Genomic DNA, 15,139 nt, shown 5'->3' with positions numbered 1-15,139 from the left:
AGTGTTTTCTTGTAAGAGAAGTTGCTTATTGCATCTTGCTTTGCTGATGGTTATTGCAGTGACCCATCCGGTGTGTATAGAAATAGTTGTGTGGATTTTGCCCCATTTTCTGTTCCTATACTTTTACACAAGCACATACTCATTAATCACAGACGCTGCACTCCTGCTGAGGGCAGAGAGGTTCATCAAATTGGCAGCCAGTTTGGTGTAAAGAACGGTGTACTGAAGCTCTTAACGTGCTGGGACATAAATAAATCTTAGGTCTTTATATGCAAACCCTGGAGGTTAATACTGTATAATTCAATGTCCTGTCTTTGTTTTTTATGATTGATGTTTTTAAATGCTTGAAGCTTGGTACAAGCCTTCTGGTAGGTCAGAGCCAACAGTGTGAATGGCTGAAGCGAAAAAGCGTTAGCAGAGGGACCTTGTTTATGCTGCAGACATGTTCTTCTTTTTTCTTTTTAATTTTCCTTACTTACGTTTTGATCTCCATATTGCCTTAGCTGTTGTAGGAAAGTTCCAGAAATTGACAGCCCCTGCTGTGATAATGGACTTAATGCATGAAATGCCAATAGTTTGGTCGTATTTGTTCTGAAGCTTACTGCTATTTGTGTCCTTAACAGAACATGTAGAACAACCAAAAACTTTTGGGATTTCTTTGCAGGAATAGTGCTGGGATTTGGCTTTAACATGAATAGCTTGCATATTCATAATTTAAGAACAGCTGGTTATAGCAAACACATTGTCATTTGCAAGCTATTAAAAACCATTCCAATTACATATGGAGGCTGTGCTCGAGTTGCATTTTTTTTTAAATTTTTAATTCCGTGTACCTGCATTTGAAATCTGGATGCGGTTGTCACAGAGGCCTTTGGTTTTAGATAAACGTGCAAAATAGAACAGCCTCAATATTAAATATTTAATTCAACAAAATGCTGAATAAAATGATAAACTGTTGAGCTTTGGAGAAGCGAAATATAAGGGGTAGCAGTCATGTCTTAAATACTAATTGTTTATGTAAAGCAGCCTCCAAAACATGGCAGCCAACTGTTGTAGCCCTTTGGTTCTTTTTATTGTTGTTTTCATTTGTCCAGAGTTATTTTGCTAAAATTAGTTGCTGCAGTATGCACTGTGAGCCCAGTGTTTTAGGAAGGAACAAAAATGTAAAATGTGAGGATACGCAAACTTGTAGTAGAACGTTAAGAAGAGTGAGCATTATCACTCGGGGGGAAAAAGTAATGGCTGTATTACAAATGGCAGTTCTTTTGATGTGTGTAGCATTACATGTTGTTACACACTTAGTGGTAGCTGCTAAGGTTTCTGTGTTAGTGAGTGTTGTTGATTTTGCTGCTGCTGTTTTAATTTGGTTTTCCAGGTTAGAAATAAAGAGAACCGTTTCCTCTCGTTTGTGTATTTACTTTAGTAACTTTTCTGTACTTTGCTTTTTTGAGTGGCTGGAAAATTATATATTTTAAATAGACTAAAAAAAGTCTTCTTTCTGAACGTTCTTAGTTCCTGTGGGAAGAGGGTGCCACAAATTCTTGCTTCCATACGTCTTTTGAGCTGGTATGTTGAGTGCTAGCATAGTTTGATAACGTGTAGATCTTTGTGTTTGTTATAGCTTATGTATACAGAACCTTATTCTTTAGCAGCCTCCCAAGTTTATGTACATAACATCTGTACAAACATCCAAGTTTCTGTACATAATTTGAGCCATTCATAAGTCAAGAAATCATTTGTATTTTTTTCTGCAGGAATTTGCTTAAATTTTAAAGAGATAAATCAGTGCCAAATTTCAAATTTGTTTCTTTATAATGGTCAATTCAGACTGCTTTAGTAAGAGCTCCGCAAACTTAAAGCTTGTGGGTAATGGCTCTTTGAAATGCAGGTTTTAAAAATAAAAGTATCTCAGAATGTTACCAGCTATGACAGTACCCTTATTAACAGATTTTAAATATGTATATTTTTATGAGAAGCCTGAGTATGTTATCTGTCAAGTCAGGCTTAACTGTTAGGCTGGTCTTTCTGTACATGCATTTAACTTATAAAAATAGGTATAGTGATGCTATGAATTTAAAAGATTATATAGGATTCTAGTTTTGAAATACAAGTTCTTATTTATTCATTATTTTAAATTGTTTTCTTAGGATAGGTCATATGGCTTTGATGTCCCAATGATATTTTTAAAAGAACTTTCTGGATATTAGTCTTATGAAGGTTAGCCTAACTTACATATTTTGTTGAAGTGTGCTTACTAGCGTAGGTTAATATTTAGTTCATATGCATTTGGAAAGCGACCCCTCCAGTTCATAGATACAGTTTCTAAATGGGGCATAGAAAAGTTAAGTGAAACTGATCCAGTGCAGGGCACTGTTACATGAGTGTGATGTGAGGCAGATGTTGAGATGTGTGTACTGGCTCAGCACTGGTTGCAAACTTTGGTTTTCTGCAAGGCATATGCTTACTTTCATGTTGTGCCTCAGTGAAGGAGATAAAGGCACTTGTTTATTTACTTGTGTACCTTATTTGAGGCCTTCGTCTGCTAGAACTTGAACACTGTATAGAATAGATCTCATGAAAATCCAGTATGTGGAAATAAAGTTTTCCCCTAGATGTAAGTGTCATTCAGAGATGTATGCCTACCTTCACAAGCAAGCGTTGGCCTAGTTGCTCTTTTAAAGAGCCATGGGTGTAGAGTTATTTTGCAGCATCTCGGCCTTATATTAGTCTGTATCCGGGCTCTGTGTTTTAGTAATGTTAATGCTATTCAAATTGTTTTATATTGTTTTTTTTTTTGGTCTTCAAACATGGTAGATAACTTTTTATCAACAAAAAGTATTCAATTCAGATTTCAACACTCTGCTATTCTATTTAACTGGTACTTTCATTTTACCCCACTTACACTGAGTAATTGTAGTCAGAAAAACTCTAACTTTAATTTCTTCCCCTTGTCCAGGCAGGTGCCAAGTTGAGCACCTTGCTTCAGACAAAGAAGACCCAGCCTTTCCCAGAGGTCATTGTCAGAGGGTAACAGGAAGATAATAATGTGTGTCTGCTTATGCAGCGAATGTGGCATTGTAATTGTTTTATATGTAGAAAGGCTGGCTTCAGTGTGTACCTAGTATTTGCACTGTAGTTCTTAAAGATGTCGGGTTCCATCCCAATTAAAAAGCTTACTGTGGTGCATAGAGTGGTACTACTTAAAGAATGAAATGCTGTGGAATACTGGTTCTACATAATGTAGATTTTTTGAAAATCGTTGAACTTTATTGTCTTGGATCCACGTCCTCATTAGCTTGGTAACTTTGGATTAGTTTTTATTTGCTCTAGATTGATTTCAAATGCCTTTTGTGAATGAACAAATTGCTTCTGGGAAAAAAACAAAACAAAACAATGGCTTCCGCAGTGTTTCTGGTTACTGGATGTTTCTTCTTTGAGTGCTTGTTGTCAGTACATGTAAAACCTTAACGGTCACACTGGCTGTTGAGTTTGTCTGGGTGCTAGCCCATTCCATGCAGTAACTTCTGTTTGCAGTTCATTTTCAGCCACAAGCGAAAGTAGGGTAGATGTTCAGTGCTAACTTCCTACAGTCCCTGCGTTGAAAAGGATGCAGGATTCAGCCTGCCAGCTGAGGAATTGGCAGGATTTCTGCATTTCCAACTCTGCCCACAGTAGTGTTCTCACTCATTCAATTAGCGTGTGCAGCTCCACCATGATTGCTGTCCTTGCCAAATAGGTTGCTGAAGGACTTAATAGGGCAACAGGAAAAGACAAAGGACCATCACTTTGCTCACAGGAGGTTTTTTTTTGTTGTTGTTGTTGCACTGCAAAAGTAGCATGTGTATAAAGAAACCTGAAATAACTGCTAATTCATTGCCTGTGGCTTTTTCATTAAACCTTTTTGCATTTGGTATGTGGGTACTAGGTACTAAGGCTTACTTTTTCAGAAGAAATTGAACCAGATGTGATTTTCAATTGCAAAATATGTATTGCTTTTAAGTGACATTAATAGAATGACAGGTATGTAACTACAAGCAGTAAGATGATCTTGGTGAAAATCCTTGATAATCATTCTTGTGTATGCGTACGTGGATATGCCAGTACAGATCACATCAATTTGTTGTCTTTTCTTTCTGGTTTTGCAAAAGAGAACAACACTTGCAATGATGTGTGAAACACAAACTCACCTTTATGAAGTGTGGACACGTAAATAGTTTTCTGGAGTGTTTTATTTTTGAACTGATGATTTTTCATATCCGCAGTCTGGATGTCTAACAAGGTGTAAAACTGATCGTATGTGGTTATGATGGTTAGTGGATGGACAGGTGAAGGCAGCATTCCTTTCTTTAAAGTCAAGTGTAAATGTAAATCACAGGGTTTAAAAAGAATGTTTGCAGCAATTTTTTACCAGAAGTGTAGTGGTGTTTTTTTTTTCTTTTTTCAATTTGCTGGACTGGTTTTCACTGGAGTGGTAGTTCATACATTATTTGCTTCCAAGTTGGGAAATGTCGATGTGATTAGCAAGAGTCAGACCTGGTTGTCTGACATGAGAGCCTGCACAAATGGCTGCGGTTTTGCGCTGCAAATGGCGCTTTTTTGTGTGTGACACTGACTGAGTGCTGTTGTTGTCGGAGAAGAAGTCATACCATTGCTGAATAACAGGTTGCTGTGTTTAGCTTACAGCAGTTCGTTGTCATCAGACCAGTATAAGTTTAACTGATTTCTGACTCTTAACTCTAGCAGGGTTTGGTGATTAGCTAACCTAGGGAACAGATTTCACCCAGCAGTGTGGCTGTTCCTAGGTCACACATCTTTACATCTGTGCTTAGCGTGACATGTGATAAATCAGGTAACTGTGCTTCATATAGCAAGCATACCATCTGTTTTGGCAGACGAAGGCTAAGTCACTGAAGTTCATACTGTTGTTCTTCTGTCATGCAGACTTTTATATTCCTTCTGATATGATTTATGAGTTGCATACTGACCCATGTGAAACATTTCATTTTTCCCTACGTGTAGTATGTTAATTCAGACTCACTGTTTTAATTAGATAAAGTGTCTTCACTAGTTTCTTCACTTTTGATGGTTCTAATGATCAATCTATATTTCTTCATATATGAAAAACTCACAGGGTGACATGTAAACATGCCATGATTTTGGCTATTAGGAAGATGAGTGTTTGATAATATTTCTTTTTCCTAACAATGCTGAAGTGAGTTGACAAACCTCAGTGACCTTTTTTGTAAGACAGTAATCTTCAGAAACAAAGTAAGTACTAAAATCCAAACAAACAGTTTCAATCTTTCAGTAATAAAAAACCAAAAAGTCCACTTGTATACATTTGGTTATTTTGAAAAGTAATACTGCCTTTGATGATATAACTACCGAACCTATTCTGATCTATTATTTTGTCGTTTTCACTGTGATTTTTTTGAAGAGCTGTGTTCTAATTGGAATGTAGTGGGCATAAGCCAGTACGATTTACATTGTTATTTGAAGTCGTGTATTTTGATAAACACTATTAAATGAGAATAAAGGTGCAGTACTTGAATCTCAAGTGGGTTATATTGTTACCAACTTCTTACATGTAATGTAATGTATCAATATTTGTGATATATATTTTTTATGTATTGCTATTATTTACCTTATCGTTAACAAATAACTAGTAATATAACTCCCAGTACAAGTCTGTTGCTCTTGGGTTTGAGTGTTTTTCTTCTGTAACATCATAAAGCCAGCAGAGTATGTGGACAGAACTGGAGAGTAGATTTCATGAATTATGGAAGAGGGAGTATGATATTACAATTTAAGTTCTGTGCAGTACATAAAATAAGTGCCGTTCTCTGTTCTGGAAGGGAAAGACAAGAGCTGTACTCTGTGGTGTTTGTGTGTTCTGTTGGTTGGCCCACTGAAGAGCACATATGTTTGCTGAACCTGTTGTTGTGGATGGTTGGAGGCTATTATCTCTGTAAGAAGAATATTCCAGTGCCTAATAGAAATTCTGTGCCTGAAGAAGATAATATCTTGGGTAAGGGCTCACAGAGGTGTAATAGATTATTTGTCGTCTCTAAACGTATGTTTGTAGGTGAGACTTCTCCTCGTTTCTGTGGTGCTTTTATGGTTAGAACTATTCCTGTTGGTTTTCTTTCCATCTTGTGCCTCTAACATTTATATACTGATCCACAGTAAATGGTACGATCATTGCAGTAGATGAGGCTGCTTCTGACGAAGATCGTTTTCTCTTGTTTTACTAGTCCTCCACCAGCTAAGGTTTCCAATGTGCTGTTCTGTTGTTTGTTTGTTTATAAATTTTCTGTTAGTGACTTCTCTTCTTGAGCTCTCTAAATAACAGTGGCCTTCCCACATCAGGTCATGTAACTCCTTATGTATTTTATCTGAGAAATGTTCTTTCTGTATGTATCACACATCAGGACAGCAATTGCAAGTAATTGCAACAGTATCTGACTTTCTGCCTCAACAGTACTACTTCTGCATTAGATTTAGATTGACTCTCTTGTGTCACACAATACATGAAGGAAAAAATATTCAAACTACTTCTGCTTACAGTTCTTATAATAATACAAAGAATTCATTGCGTTCCTGCACATTTCTTCCTCTTTTTCATATAGAACGCATTTTTATTTCCTTTATGTAGCCAAACTGACATTTTTTTTAAAAAAAAGAATAATATTCACATTGTTTTACGTGTGCGCTCTTATATACACACGTGCATGCACATACACACAAGTTGCTCCGAAAGTAATGCCTACAATTTGATGGAAACTACTATTGATACAAAAAGCATGATAACGCTGTTTGATAGAGCAGATTCTCAACTACAGAGGACTATTTTGCAGCATAGTCACCATCATTAGCTGTGAGTTTTTGCCAGTACTGAACAAAAGCCTGCAAGTCGTGCTTCTAAAAATCTGCACCAGCAGAGGTGACCACCGTAGCCTTTGCTGAAACGCACCACCTGTCCTTCCCTGTGCTCACATCCACTGTTTGGTCTCCACAAACATCCAGCAAGTGTTGATGAGTGTCAGTGGGTGTCATTTTTTCTGCATGGAGGAAATCAGTTGCACACCCTTGCTTTATCCTCGCTTCCATGTCAGACACGTTTTTGTGAGACTGCCCCTCTGCTGCCATCTGAGACACAGAAACAAAATGTCAAGGGGATATTGGCAGGAAGGTTCAACCTCTGCTGCTGTCCCACCAACATCTACTTCTGATGTTGTGGGCCGTCCTAATAAAATAGGAGGCATTACTTTTAGAGCAGCCCTTGTATATGTGCTCTCTATACTGAGCTGTTCATGTAGAAGGTGTTTTTTTTTCTACTTTCCCTGTGTTGGCTTTCTCATCATTGTTCTCTCTTTCCGTCAGTTGTGTATTTGTGTGTGTGTTTGTGATGGTACATGTTCAGTATTGTGTGTGTCCTTGATTAACACAAAATCCTATTAAATTTAGTTTGTGACTTGGCTTTGAGGGTGCAATATTCAAAAGAATTGCTTTGTATTTTCACCAGATGCAAGTGGAAATGCGAATGCTAAAAGTGTCTTCCTCTGCCATCCCTGGTTGCTGTAGTTGATAAGATTCTGTTGCAAATATGTAGTCTTAGTATAGCAGGCAGTTTTTAAATGGAAGAAGAAAATAAAACACATCCTAATGCACTAATCCTTTTTTTTTTTTTCTCGTTCTTCAGCTCAAAACTGTTTTGCTAGAAGAAAAACTTATTTCTTTTCATGTTATTCTCTTCCACCGATTGTGATGTCGGGAGGAGGAGGAACTTTTCTCTTCCATCTGTGCTGGCATGGCCATCAGAGTTATTAATCAGCATATTGCCACTGGCTAGAGAATGGCCTTGACAGCAGTATTCTCATCTGTCAGATATATGGAAGTGAAACGTGGTAGGTTAAACAGGATAGCTGACACCTTTTACTTATGTTTGGCTTATATCTCTGTAAGTACTGAGTCAGAAAAATTACGTCATGTTTGTGGAAAGTGATAGTTAGCGAAAACTAATTAAGTGATGTGAAAACCTTTGAGCATTTTTAGATGAGCTTTATCAAAAGTTCATTTTTCACAAGTCTTGAGTCTTGCTTAAAATTCCTGATCATAATGTAGGCTTTCTTGTTTCTGCTGACACCACTGCTTTCATCCATCATAACAGTGAAAGGTCTTGATATGGAAAGATTCATGGCCCAACAGTTTCTAACGTGTTGACAGAGCTTTGATGAACTGCACAGCTTTTGATCTTCCAAAGAGAATTCTTAAAAGATCAATCTAGGAACATCATCTTGTCAAGCTGTGTGAAATGGTCAGCAATATGAATAGTAAAAATAATGTTCATTACTTTTTTACTTTTAAACTTGATTTACGTTTGAGCGAAAAGAAAATGATGCTGCAAAGCTGGCATGTTTCACAGACAGTGTTTTATCTGAGTAAAGCAAAAAGTACTGAGAAGCTTAATTTGTAACTGTACTGAACTGATTAATATATCAGAAATTAACCTTTATGTGGCCTCTTGAACTGATAGACAAGTAAGATTGTTCTTTGCATGGTTTATATATAGGTTTCCAGCACTTGCAAATCAGTTTGTGTGGTTGTTCCGGTATTAGAATTATTATTAATATTTTTTCAAATATTTAAAAATGTTAAAACAAGCAAGTTTAAATTCATCAAGATGTAGGGGGGTAGATAATACCAAATCTAATTAGGAATGTCTGTAGAAGGTGTTTACTTAGATTGTTATCAGACAGTCTTAACTATGTTTATGTAGGTGGATCACTATGCTTGGAGAACTGAAAAAGAAAAGTCTCTGGCTGCATAGAAAAAGTTAATAAGAGAATGAGGACGGACTGCATGCCTCAGTCTTACAGTCTGGGACAGATTTATAGTCCCTGTGTGCAGTGTTCTATCAACTGGTGGTTCTGTGTTTCATCTGGATCAGAGGTATAGTCTGATGGCTGCAGAAAGATTATATATATAGAGCTGGAGGAATCTGTATGTTTTTAAAAGCCTATCATTGTTTTTCTTTGTCATCCACACTAGCTTCTGCTGTTTACTGTTCTGTTGCCTTTCTTACTAGATTGTGGTTTTCTCATACAATTGAGAATAATCAAACGTTTTCCATGGTGGACTTGCCCTGCCATTTTGTCGGCCAGCTAAAGAGTCTTGTGGTTTGCAGATTCAGGAGCACATAAATGGGAGGTGGTTTTAAAAATGTTTAGTTTCTGAAACTTTGTCATGTGGTGACTCTTACCTTGTCAGTTGCACTGTCACACATTTTGTTTTGACTGATTTTTTTTCTCTAGATCTCTGTTTTGTATTACTGGTTCTCCGGGCTTTAGTTCATCTGAGTCGATAAAAGCCATTTTGAAACCATTTCTAGAAATACTTCATTTCTCAATTTACTTTCCCAAAAGTGTGTATTTTAGGGATAGGACTTTTCTTTCTTTTGATTATTCACTAGAAAGCGTTGCCAAGTGCCTGATTGACGTGTGTCAGACTTCCGTAGGTATTAATGACTTTTCTGCTAAAACTTTAAAGTACGTATCTCATTCTGCATAATGAAATTTGCTTCAATTTTCTCAAATATTTATCTAAGTTTTAAGGAATAAGTGCCTCCATTTTATCTATTTTCTGTCTACTAGATCTTAAAAAAATACTATCTATAGTAATATGTTAACAGAGGGGGATTGAAGCTAGATTAAAATGCCTTACTGTTACTTTATCATTCTTCTATAAAATCAGAACTTCATTTGTTTTTCCCATCACAGAAAACTTCCAGAGTAGACAGGTCTCGGATTACCAGTGAAAACCAGAAAGCATGCAACTTGAAAACTCAGGTTCTGTGATTTTTTTTTATTTTGCAATGTAACTAGGAAGAGCAGTGTATGAGTTTTTGGAACAAATATTTTGTAGCACACTTGCATTGGAGAAGCAAGAAAGCTGCAGTCATGAAAGAAAACTTCTCATCTTACGGCTTTATGGTACTGAATTCTGCAGTGTTTTCCGACACTGAAATTTGATTTAAGTTCCCGTTGCCAGAATGCAAACTAATTATCCCAGTCTTGCATTAAAAATAATAGTAATTGTGAAATGATAAGTAGCAAAGGTGGGAATTGACCTCACCCAGTCTTCCCACTTAATTCAAACCTTAATTAGCTCCATTTATATGCTAATATTAAGCATGGGGTTATATATTTTTTCAGTTTTGTAAACATGGATAAAATAATGCAGAGAAAAGGATCAGGTGACAGTGAAGTTGCCTTGTTAATAATGAAATTATAGAAAAAGAAAAATGACCTGTTCCCAGTAAGTGTCCAGTTCCTGCAGAAAAACAGTTTGCACAGCTATGTTCTTGTAGAGCCTTGTGGCAGTCATTGAGATGCTTTACCTATGTTGAGTTGATGATAGGAAACATGGATGTAAAATAAGAAGTTTACGATCTCCTCCTGCAGGCGTTCATTACATGTTCTATGCTTTTTTTTCCTGATCTTTTAAACATTCAGCTTCTATCAGATCATGTTCGCTATCGCATATTAGCTCTATTTTCCACTTGATATAGTGTTTGTATAACCAAGGCATCTATTCACTCTACTCTGGACACAAGCATGAAAACATTTATCTTTATTCTTTCAATTAAAGTATTCTTTGGTACTAGACGCTTTTTGTTTTTCAAAAAGATACATTTAAAAGTTATGTGGACTTTTATGAGATTTTAAAAATCTTTAAAACCTCAGAAAACAGTAATCTGTAATCCTTCCTTCTGATTTTTTCCAAATAATTTTATCCCAACTGCAAACTCTATTCAGTCAGCTACAGATTCAAATTTGAGAAAAGCGAACTTGAAGATGGACTCTAGAGGAAGTAACAACCACAAGCACATTTGCCATAGTTGGTGTGGCACTTAGTTATTATAATTGGTGTATATATGCTGGTTATCCAGTTGCGCAGCATTTTAGAAGTGTTGGCTGTAAGTCTTTTAAGTTGTAGAAACGTCTGATAGGCAGCTCTAAAAATACCAGGTAGTCAAAACCCAGAGCTGTCAAAAGGGTGTGCTGTTATTTCTACTGCTAATACTCATTGAAGGTTATCTAATCCATTTTGCTTGGGATTACCAAAAATTCTTGCTTTTCACACAGAATCACATGGAATTGTAGGGGTTGGAAAGGACCGCTAGATATCATCTAGTCCAACCCCCCTGCCAAAGCAGGATAAATTTTCTATTCTTTCCAATAGAAGTTTAAACAGTTTTTGAGGCAGCGCAGTGTTCATTAAATTGGTATCGTTTTCTATTATGCCTTACTTGGTCCTATGCTGAGATGTTGCCAGAAGGGGTGGCTGTAGTGCTGTGGTTGCATCATAAGTCTCTTTTGCATTGGGCTGGAAGCTTGTTCAGCTGCCAGGCAGTGTGGGGTGAATTGCTGTGATGAAGGGTGTTTCTATGCGTAAACAGGTTATGGGTTGCTTTACTGTAGGGCATCTCAATGTCCATTACAGCTGGCCATCAGGGAGCTATGTTTTGGCATTACTGAGCTCATGAGTATACTCAGGCTAATTTTGGTAGAGTCAGAACAGACTGTTTGTCAGAAGTAATAGGATGAAAAGGAGGAAAGGAGTATTTTCAAAATACTATCCTCAGTTAAAATTTATAACTGGGTGTAGAATATTTTTGGAAGGTAGAAGATTTGGCTCCTGAAAATGTGTACAGTAACTTTGGACAGCTAATGCTGGTGTTTACAATAAAAATTAGTTTTGAATTGTCTACCTTAAGGGTTGCTGGTGTTGTAAAAGCAGTAGTTAGGCAGCTCCTTTACCGGCTGAATGGAAAAAAAAAAAAAGCAGGAAATAACTGCATATTTAACTTGTACAATATTGAGTGCTGCGAGAAAATAGTTGCACTGTTAAGCTTAGCTTAACCTTTTCTAAAAAGCAGCTAAGCAGTCAGTGGTAGTTGTAGTGTAAATGTAGCCTATTTATGGGAGCCTTTGCTCTGAGAATCTTAGCAAGTTGTATGATCTATTTTGTTTTTGACCTTGATTTTTAGAAGCCAGGTGCCTTGCTATAATTTCAGGCTGCTTTGTATAAACTGTACTCTGTATTTATGGCAACCCAGTTTAAGGTCGTAGGGTACAGACTCTGTGGGCTTCACGGTGTCTCTGTCCCTGCCCCCATGCATGTTTCTTAACATTGTCTTATTTAATATCCTATGTGATGTTAGTGCTCTTCCCTTCCGCTTCCTCGTATATTTGCACATAATATGCAAATGTATGAGTAGGCTTTGGAATGTTAACCAATAAATTACCATGCCACTTCCTGACTGCCTCTTCTTCTGATCTATCTTCAACGTGCAACTATTTAGTGGTTTTGAGTCATGAGTGGGAGCCCAGGATTGACACTGACACCATATTGGCCTTCTGCAGGTCTCCTCCTGAGGCACCAGGGCCCTGGATCCCGTTCAGGGTTTGTTCCAGGCCTTCAGGAAGGCTTGCGTGCACTACAACTTTGTTAGCTCAGTCTGCCTTCCCACCTGGCCATGCTGGTCAAGCATTGGCGTGGGTTGCTTAGGGAGGTGGAGGAATCCTCATCTGTGGGCGGGATTTAAGCAATGTATGGACATCGTATTAAGGGACGTGGCTTAGTGGTGGGGTTTGTAAGTCAGGTAGATGGTCATACTTGATGGTGTTTTCCAACCTAAATTATTCTATGAACAGCTTTAAAACAGGCAGCAGATTTTCATTTCTTATATAATTACTACAGGTGTACTGAAAAGTTCATTTAAGATTAGGGTTAAGTCAGTGTATAGTGAAAGAAGGCTATGAAAGTATGGACGTATCTGGCCAAAGTATATTTTACATTACACACTGCAGTGATTTGTTCAGTGGGGAGCTGTGTGGAATGCTTCATGCAGTCCAAAGTGACCTTACGTACTGCACAGAATCATAGATTTTTTTGGAACTTTTTGTGGTTCATGAAGGAAAGTTCAGGGTTCCAGTCACCCAACAGAATGGTTGAGGATGTAGAAAAATACAGATTCTTCTTAACCTTTTCTTCTGTCAGATGTTTTTTCACTGCTTATTAAAGGGTGTAGTTACTGCGGCAGATCCTCTTCCATCAGTTACTTTTTTTTTTTCTGGTCCAGTACATTTTTTTGCATTGTCGAAGCATGGCAGTAGAGTAGAGAAGGAAAACAGTAATTTTTTTATCTCTCTTTGGAAGAACAAATGCCATTCCTTTCCTGCATAGTGTGGTGATGTTGCCCCATCTGTGAGATGAATGTTTTGTTCCTGGCTAACCTATGACAAGGGAGAAAAATAAATGCTCTTTTCCCAGGAGGCTCAGGAGTGCTGTTTTACAGTAGTGCCCATAACAAGCAGAAAAACAATTGTTAGTGCCAGAACTCAACGTGCTTACAGGTTGTAATTAAAGATGAAATGGAAAAAAAGCATGGCTGTTGATACAGTTATCTACTAGACTTAAGATATTACCTAGACCATCTTTAGCTCTCTAAAAGATTAGTGTGTATGAAGAGAACATCCTACAGGCTTTGAATTGCCAGTTGTCTATAAGCTTTGTATTGCCAGTAGTTGCAAAATTTTTCTGACTCTCATTGCTTGGCTTCCTTGGGAATAAAAATAAACATTGGAAAACCCCGGAAATATCAGATTTTTTTTGCTACTGTGTTGAGTAATGCTTTCCTAAATTCTTTGTGTTCCAGATGTTGCAACTGTTACTTGTTGTGCAGGAAATAGGAGGGGAGGAAAAAAAAAAAGAAAAGCTTTGTGTGTAGAAAAACTTGACTTACCAAGTAGGGGAAAGAAAATTCAGGGAAGAAAGCAATCAAAGTCTTCAAAAATTAGTTGTAATTTTTCAGTGGATGTGTGGATTTTGTACTGACATAGGGATGTTTCTGGATTCTCATTTCATGAACAGAATTTGAAATGCCTGTGCCAAAGAAAATCAGTAATGTAACAAAATATTGCTTCCATGTAAACAAAATTGGAAATGCCTGTTGATTTCAGTGTGGCCAGAATTGTTGGCGTTTTAAGAGACAGAATCCTTTCTGCAGTTCAGGAAGTTTAAAACGTTTTAACATCTAATTGCAACCCAAAAATTGTGATTACATAATACTTGGTTTAATGTATTCTTGTTTTAACGGCTTTGTACTTCGGTATGTGTGATAATTACAGTGTTTTCTGTATACTGGAAATTAATTTTACAGTCTTCTTTTTTGAGAAATCTTAACGTTTTGTTTAACTTTTCTTTTGTAAAAGTTAGTTGACGAAAGGATGACTGCTGATAATTGTTTTCTGTTTGCAGCTCACAATACAGCGATGTCACAGAACTGAACAGATTTGTCACAGTAAGTATGCCACAGCATTCAGCATTCTGATAATTTTTGGGGAAGCATCAATCATACAGGGAAAAGAAAGATGTGTTGTGCTCAATTCTGTGTCCTGGTCCTGATTCAGAAGGTGTAAAGCATTGGCTTAACAAAGTCTCACAGATATCTAGTCCGCATGTGTAATTACTTCTGTGATTTCAGTTTACCACTGAGTAGGTCTTCAGTCAGCACCACAATAGCATTACAACAGTGAACACTTTTATGTAGGATTGAAATATAATTTTGACAGTATTTCGGTATGCCTTGAGTAATTTTGAGATCTGACTTTTTTCATCTTAGAGAACGTTTAAAATGAGTGGGGAGATTCTGCTAAGAGCTTTGATTCTAAAATCAGTTTTTACAGTCTGCAGAAATAATTTTGAATGCTCAGATTTATTGTGATATTTTGCAATGTAAGTGGTTATCTTTTTTATGAATAGCTTACTGGACTATTAGGAAATGAAGAATTTTGCATTTGTATTGATTTGCTTATCTTTTCAGGGTAAAGAAACAAAGCTGTGGTGTCTCAGTCAATTACTTCAGACAAACTTAATGGTGAAAACTGAAACAGGTGCAAAGAAATTTAAAGCCTGACTAGCTAGGCTTAGCTCAGAGGTGTAACTTTCAGGTGCCGCTCTATACTGTCATTGTATTTACTGTCTGTCAATTACACTAAGTAGGAGATGGAAAACTAATAGCTTTGAAATGACTTCAGGTTTATGATTTTGGTTCTCAACAAGTGATCCACCA

General features: G+C 37.0%; 1 protein-coding gene across 15 annotated transcripts in view; it reads left to right on the top strand.

Moving 5' to 3' along the window:
• Positions 1 to 15,139, top strand: part of LOC136057839 (bromodomain adjacent to zinc finger domain protein 2B) — a 137,611-nt gene that overhangs the window by 5,900 nt on the left and 116,572 nt on the right. For 13 of the 15 annotated variants that reach the window (XR_010623082.1, XM_065750828.1, XM_065750827.1 and 10 more), the window contains exon 1: positions 14,326 to 14,368. The exons of 1 other annotated variant lie outside the window; for it this stretch is intronic. The gene's annotated coding sequence lies outside the window, so the exon portion shown is untranslated. Of the gene's footprint in view, positions 1 to 14,325; positions 14,369 to 15,139 lie in introns of those variants that run through there. One more of the 15 variants, XM_065750814.1, reaches the window with a different exon arrangement.

The sequence above is a fragment of the Cyrtonyx montezumae genome, unplaced genomic scaffold (genome assembly GCF_038088225.1).
Source record: "Cyrtonyx montezumae isolate F1298 unplaced genomic scaffold, pur_monq_1.0 scaffold_7, whole genome shotgun sequence".
NCBI classification, from domain to species: Eukaryota; Metazoa; Chordata; class Aves; order Galliformes; family Odontophoridae; genus Cyrtonyx; species Cyrtonyx montezumae.
The sequence above is the reverse complement of the archived record's forward strand: the minus strand, read 5'-3'. Positions and strand labels throughout refer to the sequence as shown.